This window comes from Cupressus sempervirens, chromosome 11, assembly GCF_028749045.1.
Source record: "Cupressus sempervirens isolate cs-2001-9-10 chromosome 11, ASM2874904v1, whole genome shotgun sequence".
In the NCBI taxonomy this organism is placed as follows: domain Eukaryota; kingdom Viridiplantae; phylum Streptophyta; class Pinopsida; order Cupressales; family Cupressaceae; genus Cupressus; species Cupressus sempervirens.
Window position 1 is genome coordinate 637,039,740 of NC_143128.1, and position 13,324 is coordinate 637,053,063.

The following is a 13,324-nucleotide window of genomic DNA, read 5'->3' on the forward strand; positions in this document are numbered from 1 at the left end:
CACCTTTTCTTATACATTGTAACCTAGTGGTGCACAAATGTGAATTTAATATTGAAAAGGGGGTCTCAAGCATGCTTTGAATGAATGATGTGTATGAACTTGTGCAACATTTAGAACTTGCAACGGAGATGTTTTTGTAATGATCATAACTTCTATGATGGGGCATTATTGGACAAATATGAGGGGTGCAATGAGTTGGAAAAGTAGGAAGTGATAACTCATGAAGTGTAGGATGATTTTGGAGGAGAATTTGGTCCACTACCTAACTTGCTTGATTGGGGTTTAGTTGTGATGACTATCCCTTGATTGAGAAATTATGCATATTTTGATAGCCTTTGCAAGAAAGGTAGAGCCAAAATCAAGATGAATAGTCCTCCCCTTTGTTGAGCATTACAAATAGTACTTTTTTCTCTAGGTTTGGGAAAAGATTGACATTTTTGGGCTAGTAAAAAGGTGTTTTTGGTTCTAAAAAGGTGCTTGTGGGCCTAAAAAGGCATTTGACAGCCTGAAAAGGTGACTAGTCCTTGAAAAAAAGTGTTAGTGGGCTTAAAGGCATTTAAGGACCAAAAAAGATAGACAGGCCTTACAAAAGGCAATTTGGACCTTGAAAAAGGGGCTAGGGGGCCTAAAAAGGTAGTTGAGGGCCTGTAAAGGTGAGGAGACCTTGAAATTGGCATTTTGGGCCTTTAAAAAGGTACTCGTGGGCCTAAAAAGATGCAAATGGGCTTTAAAAGGTGCTAGAGGGCTTGAAAAGGTGTTTAGGCCTTGAAAAATGTGCTAGTGGGCCTGAAAAGATGATCAAGCCTTGAAAAAGGTGTTAGAGGGCCTTAAAAAGGTGCTTTGAAGGTTTGGATCTTGCAATCAGATGTTAATCTAGCCTTGTAGGATGCCAACAATATTTCTATGGTGTATGCAATGGTGTATGCAAAATGTCAGCCTATTTGTATGGTGATGAAAGAGTGCAACATATCTTTGTGAAAATTTGAGTAGTACATAATTTTCCAAAGCCTTGAATTATGTTCAAGGCATAAGAAATTGGTTTAAGGGTCACAATACATTTAAGGATAATATTGATATATTTGTTGGATAACATTGATTAATTGTTGCCTTAGCAATATGAATAAGTCTCAAAATCCATCTTTATTCACCTGAATTAAAGAGAAAGGGGTGATAGTGGGCTTAGGAAACCTCATTTTCACTATCCATGTTGTGCCAAATTTTCCTAAGCCTAGAAGCATGTTTCAAGACATAACAACAACACTTCTTAATATCTAGGTCTATAGGGACACTATTGACATCTCTATTGAGAGATACCAGGACAAGGACTTTTTGAGATGTGACAAATGGATTGCAAGGCCTTTTGGGATAGTATTGATATATTTTTTCAAAGGTACCTAGATCTTAATTAAATATTTAAATACATTCAATATATATCCCCACCATTGATTTTGTATAAAATTAATCGAGGTACGCAAACCCGTCTTGAAGGAATGACAATTATAGACAAACACCAACTTGACATGAAATTGATGGATCATCAGATTGAAATATATGTTTAAATAATTATATACAAATGTTTTGTTTTGGATTATATAAATTATTTTTTCAAGAATATCTAGATGCCTAGATGCATTCATACAAAGTAGATTTTGGGTTTTTTTGTCAAATGGGTATCATTATTGAACCATTGGGAAACTAACATGAACCAAGACTCCTTCCACACTTTGCGTAAGACCAGAAGAACAAAGGCTGAAAAATAAACCCATTGGGTAGGATAATTGTTGCAAATGACATCCTCATGAAGAAAAATTATAGGCTCATTCACTAGATCAGTTTGGTAATATTTAGAGACTACTAGATCTTAAAAATGGATATTTGGGATCATCATAAATTTGCGCATGGCCATCAAATTTTTTGGGATCATAAAATGGATTTTTAGGATTCTTTTAGATTTTTGAGTGGAAAACTTGAGGTTTGGGAGCCTTGATATGTTTTAAAAGTTGAGATGTGCACTAATTTTCCTACAATTCATGTATGTGGTATCTTAACATAGAATCTGACTCTATATTCCTTTAGGCCACAAGTTTCTCTCTCTATTAGTTGTTTCTTCTCCCCCTCTCATTTTTAGTGTAGAATGTAGACCCACAATTATTTTTGAATATGGTATGTCTCTCAAGCCAAGATAAGACACATAATGACTTCCCAAATAGTTCCAAATAATTCAACTTAAAATTTTTTCTCCCTTTTATCTCAATTTGTTATTTTTGTATTATTAATAGAAAAAATTATTTGAGACACAAAATCAACCATTCATCTATAGTCCTCTATCATTTTTGAAGGATTTGTGGATGCTTAAAGGTGTTATTTCTAATTCCTTTTCTACCAAAAATCCTTTGTAGGTACATGAAGTTAAAAGAATCCTTAGAAAGATATATGCCACAAAGGAATTTTTGAAAAGATATAGCCAGTCTGTTTTGTTGTTGAGATTTTTGGATATTTTATGATTTTTTTGGTATGTTTGGAGATATGTGGTTGTCCCTCAAGGCTTTAGACATTAAATATTTTGGAATTCTTTTAGAATAACTAAGAGGGGGGTGAATCAGTTATTCAAGGTCTAGATATACAAATAAAACTTTTCACAATTCAATGAACCCATAAAACATTCTTATACATGCATGCATTCATTATGTATCAACTAAAACTTATATGTTACTATCAAATCAACTTGCAGAAATGTAAAGCATGAAACACAACACGTCCATTACCACATTTGAAAAAATAATTTAAAATGGAAACCCAATTTTGGAAAAACCACTAGTAACATGCTACTCCTTTTTCACTCTTCTGAAGTGATGCCCTATTAAAGGCCAACCCTGTTAAAGGTTACAATAAACCCTGTTAAATTTGACCCGGTTAAGGGATTCTAGTCACCTTTCTAAAAGTAAGCTTTGTTAGAAGACTTTAGGCCATTCACTTGGAATACCACCATGTTAAAGAATTTTCCAATGAATGTTAAGTCAACCGTACTCCAAAGGATTTACTCTAGACTAATATAATTGTTAGAAAGTAATAGTATAGCTTTGATCTGATACAACTTACAACCTTACTTGCAAATTACAGATCTCTATTTAGTCCTCAATTCTATTTGGCTTCCATTCTTTGAAGCTCTCATAGCTTGTTCACCCTTCAAGCATTCATCCTCTTAAGCCTTCTTTCTCAGTTTACCATTGTAGACTTCTTCACTTGGGTCACTTGATGAAGCAAAACCACTTTCCTACTCTTTATCAAATTTTAGCATCAAAAATCTCTAACTCTTTTGTTTCATGACCAAACATTCCTATATACAAGAAATTAGAACATTTTTCTACTCATTATTTATCATCAAAATTAGGGTTTTCAATGGATTAGGTAGGAAACAATGTATCTACCCCATATCTTGTCTTCTCTAGAAACTTCTCTTAGAATCCATTTGAATTCACCTCCAAAACAATTTAGATAAGATTTTGTGCCACCAGCTCATCAATCTTATCTTCTTCCTGATTCACAAGTTCTAAGAAAATAAACTTGTCAGCTTTTATTTGGAAAATCTTCAATCTTTTTCATAATGCAATAGCTCAGCTTTATCAATATTATGATGCTCATCAAGTACTGTATTACTCAGCATCAATTGTAAAATTACTCAGCATCAATTAGATTTTATTGGTGATCAGCATCAACTAAAAAGTTACTCAACATCTACTAACTTGCTTGACATCCACTAGAATTTTCTTTCACTTGGCTCCAAATGACTTTTTCCTTCACTTGAACTAACTTTGCTCAGCACCTACTATCCACTTGGTCAAACTTGATAGATGAACTTTCTTTAACTTTATTCTTCCAAACTTTCTAAGTGTAGCCAGTCATTTTGTAACCTCAAACAAATCATCAATACATTATGGTATCTCTGTCTTAAATAATTCTTGTACCTCATTACATAATCATAACTCAACCTTTCCTCTAGGTACTTTTGTTACATTTTGTTGATCAAATCCTCCTCATCAATCAACTAAGTGATAGTACTTGAAAAACATAAGCAATTGTCTTACTAGCAAATAGTAGGTTGACATCAGTGACAAAACAATGATTAAAACACACAATCTTCTTCAACAATCTTTCTAATCAAATGATCTTTTCAATCAAATATCAATAATCTTCCTCTTTCACATTGATGGTGAACCAAACTAATCAACCAGGTCAAACAAATGATGAACATCTTGTTCCATCAAACTGACTAGGTTAAAATAGTAAGACAATACCAAAAAGAAAACATGTATTTTAAATTTCTCCCTCTATCAACAACTTCCATCTTTTGATTAGGTTACAAAATATAACTCCCTCTATGTTCCTTCTATATCTTTTCTATTTCATACTAAATTGATCAGTAGAATATCTCCCTCTTTGTTTTGATCCTTCTTCTAATTTATTTCTACTTTCTCCCTCTTTCTTTCTTTTGATCTTCTGATGTTTTGATGATGTATTCTCTCCATTGTTCCTCTTGCACTTGATCAGTTTAATGTACTTTCTCCCTCTTTAACAAAAATGCCAAAGGCATATATTCAACACTTGGCATCTTTAATATATGAAAATATAGGCTTTTGAAAGTTCTTCAATGTTCTCCCTCTTTCACCTTGCTTGTGATTGATTTGTAGTTTTAGTTCTATGATTACTTAAGGCAACTCCTAAAGTAAGATCCACTACATCAATTTGTAATAAATGAGTGTCAGCTTGTTTGATATAGGGAACTCCCTCTATCTTTTACATAACCTTTGACAGGGGTATCACCCCTATTTTACCTCTTAGATACTCATAAGAATCCTTAAGTAATGCTTTTGTGAAGATATTAGCCATTTTCTCCTTTGTTTTAATATATTCCATCTTCACCTCTTTATCTTAAACCAATTCCCTTACATAATCATACTTGTTTGCAATGTGTTTTTTCTTTGTATGCATCACATTATTCTTTGATATATTGATAGCATTTGTATTATCACAATAAAGTGTCATTGGTTCTATGATTTCTTCCTTCATTCCCTTGAGTAGTTGTTTGATCCATATAATGTTTGTGTAGTTAACATCAATAGCAACATACTCTGCTTCAGCAGTATATCGAGAAGTACAACTCTGCTTCTTGCTAGTCCATGTAACAAGTCTTTGGCCTAAGAAGAATGCTCCTCCATTGGTGCTCTTTCTTTCATCAATATTTCCAGCCCAATCAGCATTAGTGTAGGCTCTCAGTTCAAACTTTTCATTCTTCTTATAGTGTAAACCAAACTCTTATGTTCCTTTCAAGTACCTTATTATCTTTTTCACAACCATCAAGTGATTTTCTCTAGGATTAGTAGAGAATCTTGCAACTATCCCCACAGCTAATGCAATATCAAGTCTATTATGTACTACATATTGTAATTTTCCAATCATGGATTTGTATAATGTTTGATTTACCTCAACTGAATCATCATTCTTTAATAGCTTGAGTGCTATCACCATAAGTGTACTTATTGTTTTGGAATCCTCTACTCCAAATGTCTTCAATATTTCTTTGACATATTTTGACTGAGTGATGTACACACCATATTTCATCTGATATACTTTTAATCCCACAAAGAATTTTATCTCACCAAACATTGACGTTTCAAATTATTGTTTTATCTAATTGGCAAAATCCTTACACAAAGCATCTTGACCTCCAAATATGATATCATCAACAAATATTTCAGATAATAGTATACCTTTTTCCTTATCTATCTTCATGTACAAGTTGTTGTTATCATCTGTCCTTTCAAATCCAATCTTCACAAGATAAGTATGAAGTCTCTCATACCATGATCTTGTTGTTTTTTTCAATCCATATAGGGCTTTTTGCAGTCTACATACCATTTTCTTATTATTTTTATTAGTAAAACCTTCTATTTGTTCTATGTAAACTTCTTCTTCTAATATTCCATTAAAAAATGTAGACTTGATGTCCATCTAAAAAAAATTGAAACCTTTATATACAGCATAAGCAAGAAAGATTCTTACTCCTTCCATTATTTTAATAGGGGCAAATGTCTTACCATAGTCAATTCCTTCTCCTTGTGCATACCCTTTGGAAACTAGTCTTGCTTTATTCCTTGTCACTTCACCATTCTCTTCTAGCTTGTTTCTAAATACCCATTTTGTGCCAATCACATTCTTGTCTTTTGGTCTAGGAACTAGACTCCATGTCTTATTCTTCTCTATCTATTGCATTTCTTCTTCCATAGTATTGTACTAGTCATCATCTTCCAATGCATCTTTCATTGTCTTAGGTTCCTTCATGATTAACAAACATGATTCACTTCTCAATATATTTCTTGTCATCGGCCTTGCATCTTCATCTCCAATGATTTGATCAACAAGATGATGTCTTTGACATATTTGGATAGTCTAGGCTTAGTTTTTGTAACTACATTTTGTCTCTTAACTTCTATGTCACTATGTACATCTCTTTCGGGTGTTTCAACATCTCTTTCATGTGTGCTACTCTTAGAATCAGAATGTGCATTTTCCTCATTCTGCAACTTGGCATCTGAATGTAACTCAACATTCACAGGTTGTGACTTAATAGTTATTGAGACTTGCTATTGGTTTGTAGCATGATTTGTAGCATCTTCTTTAGCAAGAATTCCTTCATAGAAATATACAAATGATTTGTATTCTTCTAGTTCCTTTGTACATTTAGCTTCATGTACTTCTGTAAACTCATCAAAATTCACATTTGCACTTTTCGCAATTTTTTTAGTGTTAGTAATTAAACACTTGTAAGCTTTACTTCTTGTGGAGTAACCAAGGAATATACCTTCTTCACTTTTTGCATTAAACTTTCCATTCCTAACATCTTTAAGAATATAGCATTTTCTTTCAAATACCTTAAAGTATTTAACATTAGGTGGATATCCATACTATAGTTCAAAAGGTGTTGAATGAGTACTTTTTTTGACTTGCACACAGTTCAAGGTATATAAAGTAGTACTTATAGCTTCTCTTCAAAGAAATATTCTTTTCCATCATGAGTGTTATGGCACAATTCATTATAGACCTTTTTCTTTTTTTAGTAATTCCATTTTGTGGAGGGGTCCTAGGTGCAGATGTCTACCTTTTGATTCCTCTATCATTATAGAACCTCTCAAACTCATTTCAAGTGAATTCTCCTCCTCTATCTAATCTCAAGCATTTTAGACTTTTTCCTATTTCTTTTTCAACTCTTGCCAAGTACCACTTAAACATTTGAAAAGCATCATATTTTTGTTTTAGAAACATGATTGTCATTCCTAGAGTAATCATCAACAAATAGCATCATGTACTTATCTCCTTTGTAGCTTTGCACTTCGATAGGTCCACACAAGTTAGTATGAATAATTTCAAGTATTTCCTTAGAGGTATAAGCTTTACTTTTAAAGCTTGATTTTGTCATCTTGCCTAGCTGACATTGTTTGCATATTATATTATCTAGTTTCTTCAACTTAGGAAAACCTCTAACTCTTTTCATATTACTGATACTAATCATATTATAAAAATTAACATGATATAATCTCTTGTGTCAAAGCCATACATCATCAAATTTTGCAATAAAACAAGTAGCATCCTCTATATCCAAATAGAACAGATTACTTCTAGTTTGATCACCTTTCCCAATCAAGTTTCTATTTGTGTCATATATCTTGGAAAATATATTTTTTAACTCAAATTTGCATCCCAAATTGTTCAATTGTGACACACTTAACAAGTTATAATTCAATCCTTCAACATAATAAGCATTGTCACATGAAATCTTATTTGTGAGTTTGGTAGACCATTTTTCTTTTATCAAACATGGTGCATCATTACCAAACCTTACACTATTTCCATCATAACAAGTTAAGGTAACCAACTTAATTTTGTCTCTAGTCATGTGATGTGAGCATCCACTATCAATGACCATTTTTCATTCTTGTTTACACAAGTCATAAGTGTAGTTGCCTCATCCTCATTAGATTTTTCCTCCATTACAACATATACCACTTCATCATTATTTTCATCAAAGTCATGTTCATCACCTCATCAACAATGTAGCATGACTTCTTGCCTTTGTCTCTATAGTCTCATCCATCATCTTCTCTTCTATTTTTGTGCTTCTTTCCTCCTCTATAATTCTTCTTCTATGTACATCTTGTAGCAATATGACCAACTTCATTGCAATTGAAACAAATGATGGGCAAGTTACCTTTAAACTTGCCTTTCCCTCTATGAAACCTTCTTTCCAAAAATACTTCCAATTGTTCAATGTCTTCTTCACTTGTGTTACTATCACTAGATGCAAACTTTATCTTCTTTTATTATTCTTTTTCTTTACCTCCTTAGAATCCTTTAATAACAAATTTTCTTTGAAAGCTGGTTCAATACTCTCTAGTCTGTAGTTGTCAAAATTAGATAGCTCAAAAATAGTGAATCTACCTACCAGACCTTCAAGGGTTAGATCATTTCTTGGTATGCATCTTAACTCTTGGATTACAAAAACTCTAATGGCACAAATAGGAAATAATATCCTCAAGACTTTACTTAGCATAGTATCATCATCTATTTTACTAGTAACACCTTTTATTATATTAACAACTTCTTTTATTCTAGCAACACATAGAGCAATATTCTCAACTTATTCAATTCTCATGTCATCAAAATTACCTCTAAGACTCTCTGACTTGGCTCTTTGAACAATTTTTTCTCCTCCATGGATGGTTTCTATGGCATCCCACATCTTCTTTTCACTATTAAGGCCTTTGATATCATCAAATTTGACATAGCTTAAGGTAGAGGCAATCTCCAATGTCACCTGATTGTATTCTTTCTTTTTCTTCATATCTTCAGTAGTTAGGGCTCCTAGTGGATCAATATGCTCCACTAAAATGCAATATTGTGCATAATCTCCAAGTCCTCCAAGGTGTAGCTTCATCAACCTTTTCCATGCAAGAAAGTTATCTCTGTTGAGCTTTAGTACTTCTCTTTTTGACATCTTGATCTTTGTGCTTCTAGTACCTTAAAACTAATCCTCTTAAGTAGATGGCTCTGATACCATTTGTTGGAATTCTTTCAAATTAACTAAGAGGGGGGTGAATCATTTATTCAAGGCCTAGATGTACAAATAATACTTTTCACAATGAACCCATAAAATATTGTTATCCATGCATGCATTCATTGTGTATCAACTAAAACTTATATGCTACTACCAAATCAACTTGCAAAAATGTAAAGCATGAAACACAACACATCTATCACCACATTTGACACAATGATTTAAAGTGCAAACCCAATTTGGAAAAAACCACTAGTAACATGCTACTCCTTTTTCAATCTTCTAAAGTGATGCCCTATTAAAGATTACAATACACACTGTTAAATGTGACTCGGTTAAGGGATTTCAGTCACCCTACTAAAAGTGACCCTTTTTAGAGGACTTTAGGCCATTCACTTGGAATGCCACCCTACTAAAGGATTTTCCAATGATTGTTAAGTCAACCTTACTCTAAAGGATTTACCCTAGACTGATACAATTGTTAGAAGGTAATAATAGAGCTTTGATCTAATACACCTTACAACCTTACTTGAAAATTATAGATCTTTGTTCAATCCTCAACTCTACTTGGCTTCCATTCTTTATACCTCTGATAGCTTGTTCACCCTTCAAGCATTCATCATCTTAAGCTTTCTTTCTCAGTATACCATTGCAGACTTCTCCACTTGGATCACTTGATGAAGTAAAACCCCTTTCCTACTCCTTATCATATTTTTTCATCAAAACTCTCTAACTCTTTTGCTTCATGTCCAAACATTCCTACATATAGAAAATTAGAACATTTTTCCACTCATTACCTATCATTAAAATTAGGGTTTACAATGGATTAGGTAGGATACAATGTATCTACCCCAATATCTTGTTTTCTCTATAAACATCTCTTAGAATCCATTTGAATTTTCCTCCAAAATGGTTTACATGATATTATGTGCCACTAGCTCATCAATTTTATCTTCTTCTTGATTCACAAGTTCCAAGAAAATAAACCTATCGACTTTTATTTGTTGAATCTTTGATCTTTGTCATAATGTAGTATCTCAGCATTATTAATCTTCTAATGCTTGGCACATACTGTGTTACTTAGCATCAATTGTAAAATCACTCAACATTAACTAGATTTTATTGGTGCTCAACATCAACTAAAAAATTACTTAGCATCTACTTTCTCAGCACCCACTAGAATTTTCTTTCACTCAGCTTCAACTGACTTTTTGCTTGGCTTGAACTAACTTTTCTTAGCACCTACTATCCACTTGGTCAAGATTGGCAAATGAACTTTGTTTAACTTTATTCTTTTGAACTTTCTAAGTGTATCCAGTCATTTTGGAACCTCATATAGATCATCAATACATTATGTTATCACTATCTTAACTAATTCTTGTACTTCATTACATAATCATAACTCAACCTTTCCTCTAGGTACTTTTGTTACATCTTGTTGATCAAATCCTCCTCATCAATCAACTAAGTGATAGTACTTGAAACATATAAACAATTGTCATACTAGTAAATAGTAGGTTTGACATTAGTGACAAAACAATGATTGAAACACATAGTATTCTTCAACAATCTTTCTAATCAAATGGTCTTTTCAATCAAATATCAACAAAATATTTTGAGGTGGATGTTATTAAAGGGCTTTGATAGTTCTTCCCCATCACAATCGACAAGTTTGTAGGTTCCAATCCCAAAATATTTTGTGATGGTATAGGTGTTAAAACTACAATTGAAATAGTTGTTGTATTATATTGATGTCAAATCTATTTGATGAGACATTTTTCTATCTTATCTAAATGTCATATATATTTGATTAATGAAGATGATTTGAGAAATTTCTCATAACAAAAACACCTAAAGGAAAGGTTGAGTTATGAAAAGAAAGACTCAATGGACATTTGATTAATTAAACTATGACAAGATAATCTGATTGTTTATATTAAAAGATATGTCAAGTCATTGAAAAACTACTTAAGGTTGACCAATAAAGAGAGTAAAAGATCAAGGAATTTGAATTTTATGTCGAGGGATGCTAGTGTTGATTGAGATCCAGTATAAGCCAAGTAAAACTTAGTGTTGACCAAGCATCAGTATTGACTGAGTGATAGTATTGATGTTGAGAAAGAAGCCTTATAGCATCTGAGAACTTAGTGATGACTGAGTGTCAAAAATTAGTAATGGTTGAGTGAGAGTATTTTGAATTTATATGAGAAATCATGATTTCCATCCAACTCAGTCAATTTCTTGGGATATGGAAAGTGTGTTGAAGATAAGATTAATGAGTTGGATCATTTAATTCAAGGAAAGGATTAGGTAAGATACCTAATGAATTAATTTAATGAGAAGTTTCTAGAAAAATATGAAGATAAATAGATACAATGAATATGTTAGATCATATCGTGAACCTTAAGATCTATGATGATCATGGAAAATGGAAAAGTAACAAAGCTATCTATTTAAGGAGGTATAGAGCCAAACTTAAGATGATGATGCACAAGAAGAAATAAGAGTGTGAATGAGATATGTGAAGAAGAGAATAGAACAAAGAATTTATGTGGGTTTCTAGTGCAATGGAAAAAAGCTATTGAGGTTGATAAGAAAATCTAAGTAGAAGACTTAAGTTTTTTTAGAAGAAAAGGATGATTTCTTGAAGGGTTGCTAATCAAATTAAGGATAGAGGCGACAAGGAAGGCTCATTAAAGAATTAGCACATGAACTAAATAGAGATCTGAAACTACAAAGTGAGTTACAAGCATATAGATCAAACCCTACTATTTTCTTTCTAATCATTGTAAATAGTTTGTATCAAAATCCTTTTAATCAAAGGCTAACCTAACAGTCATTGAAGAACTTAACAATCTACGTAAATCCTTTAGGGATGTGACATTGTGATGGAATGATCAAATTCCTCTCATAAGGCCTCTCCTAATTGGGTGATTATATCCTCTAACTAGGTCACAATTAATAGTGTATATTGTGACCTTTAACATGATTCTCTCTTAATAGGGCTCACTTCAGAAGAGTGAAAAACTGGTGACATATTGCTGGCAGTTTTTCCCAAATTGGATTTCCACATTAAATCCTAGTGTCAAAATTGTGTTGAATATCTTATGGTGTTTTAAATTTTAAATATTTACATTTAACAAAGTCAAATATATTAGGACAATGAACTACTAGTAATTTTGTTTATTAATATACTGTAGAGACCAACCTACAACATGCTAAGCAGAATAGATAATGTTTAATGTTTTATTTTTCAAATGGTACTTATAGACCTTGAGTAGTTGATTCACCCCCATCCCTCTAATTTAGTCTAAACATTGCAACAATAGGGAACTATCCAATTATCTTCTAACTTTCCTCTCTTTTCCCTATTAGATTGGGGTTTTCGTGGTGGACTAGATCTCCTATATGAAAAACATGTAGCTTAACCTTTTCTAATACAACTTAAGATGTTCATAGCCCTATTCTAGAATTCCTCCATAAAATATAACTATCTGAGTTAGGCTACACTATAGTTCTTATCTATCATGATATCATGTAGAGTAACTCTTAAGGATGGGACTTTGATATCCAGTGGTATTACTCCTTCACTTCCATAGACCAAAGAGAATGGGGTTGCTCCATTAGGTGTTCAAAAACCATCTCTATAGGCCTAGAGTGTTCGGTTCCATTGTGCATGAAAATTTATACCTAAGTTGTGTAAATTTGTGTTAAGGATATTGATAATGTTCTTGTTGCTTATCTCTTCTTTCCCATTCCACTGAGTAAAATAAATAGATGAAGAGTGATGTATGATATGAAACTTTTCATAAAGTTCATCAATGATTTGGTTCTTGAAGTATGGAGCATAGTTATATTAGCCTCCTCACTCTCTAGACACCTAAATAAAGTGTTGTCAAGACCTCTTCAATATAATGTTTCAGCCAAAAACTATAACATGAGGCCTGACTGATAAAGGTTCTTTTTTCATTATGTGTTTGGTTAGTGGAAAATTGGTGGTCTTTAAGGTAGGTTTATATGGGACCATGTACCAAGGTGATACCTACTCAACAAGTAAACAAACAATGTTGAATTCAAAATAATAAAACACAAGTTGAACCATCTCTTCAACTAGAAGCTCATAGAATTTCTTTTGATTATATTGTTGAAGTAGATATGCCAAAGTAACAATGGCATCAGTGACCTTGTTCTTATCTCTATGGATCTACTCAAAAT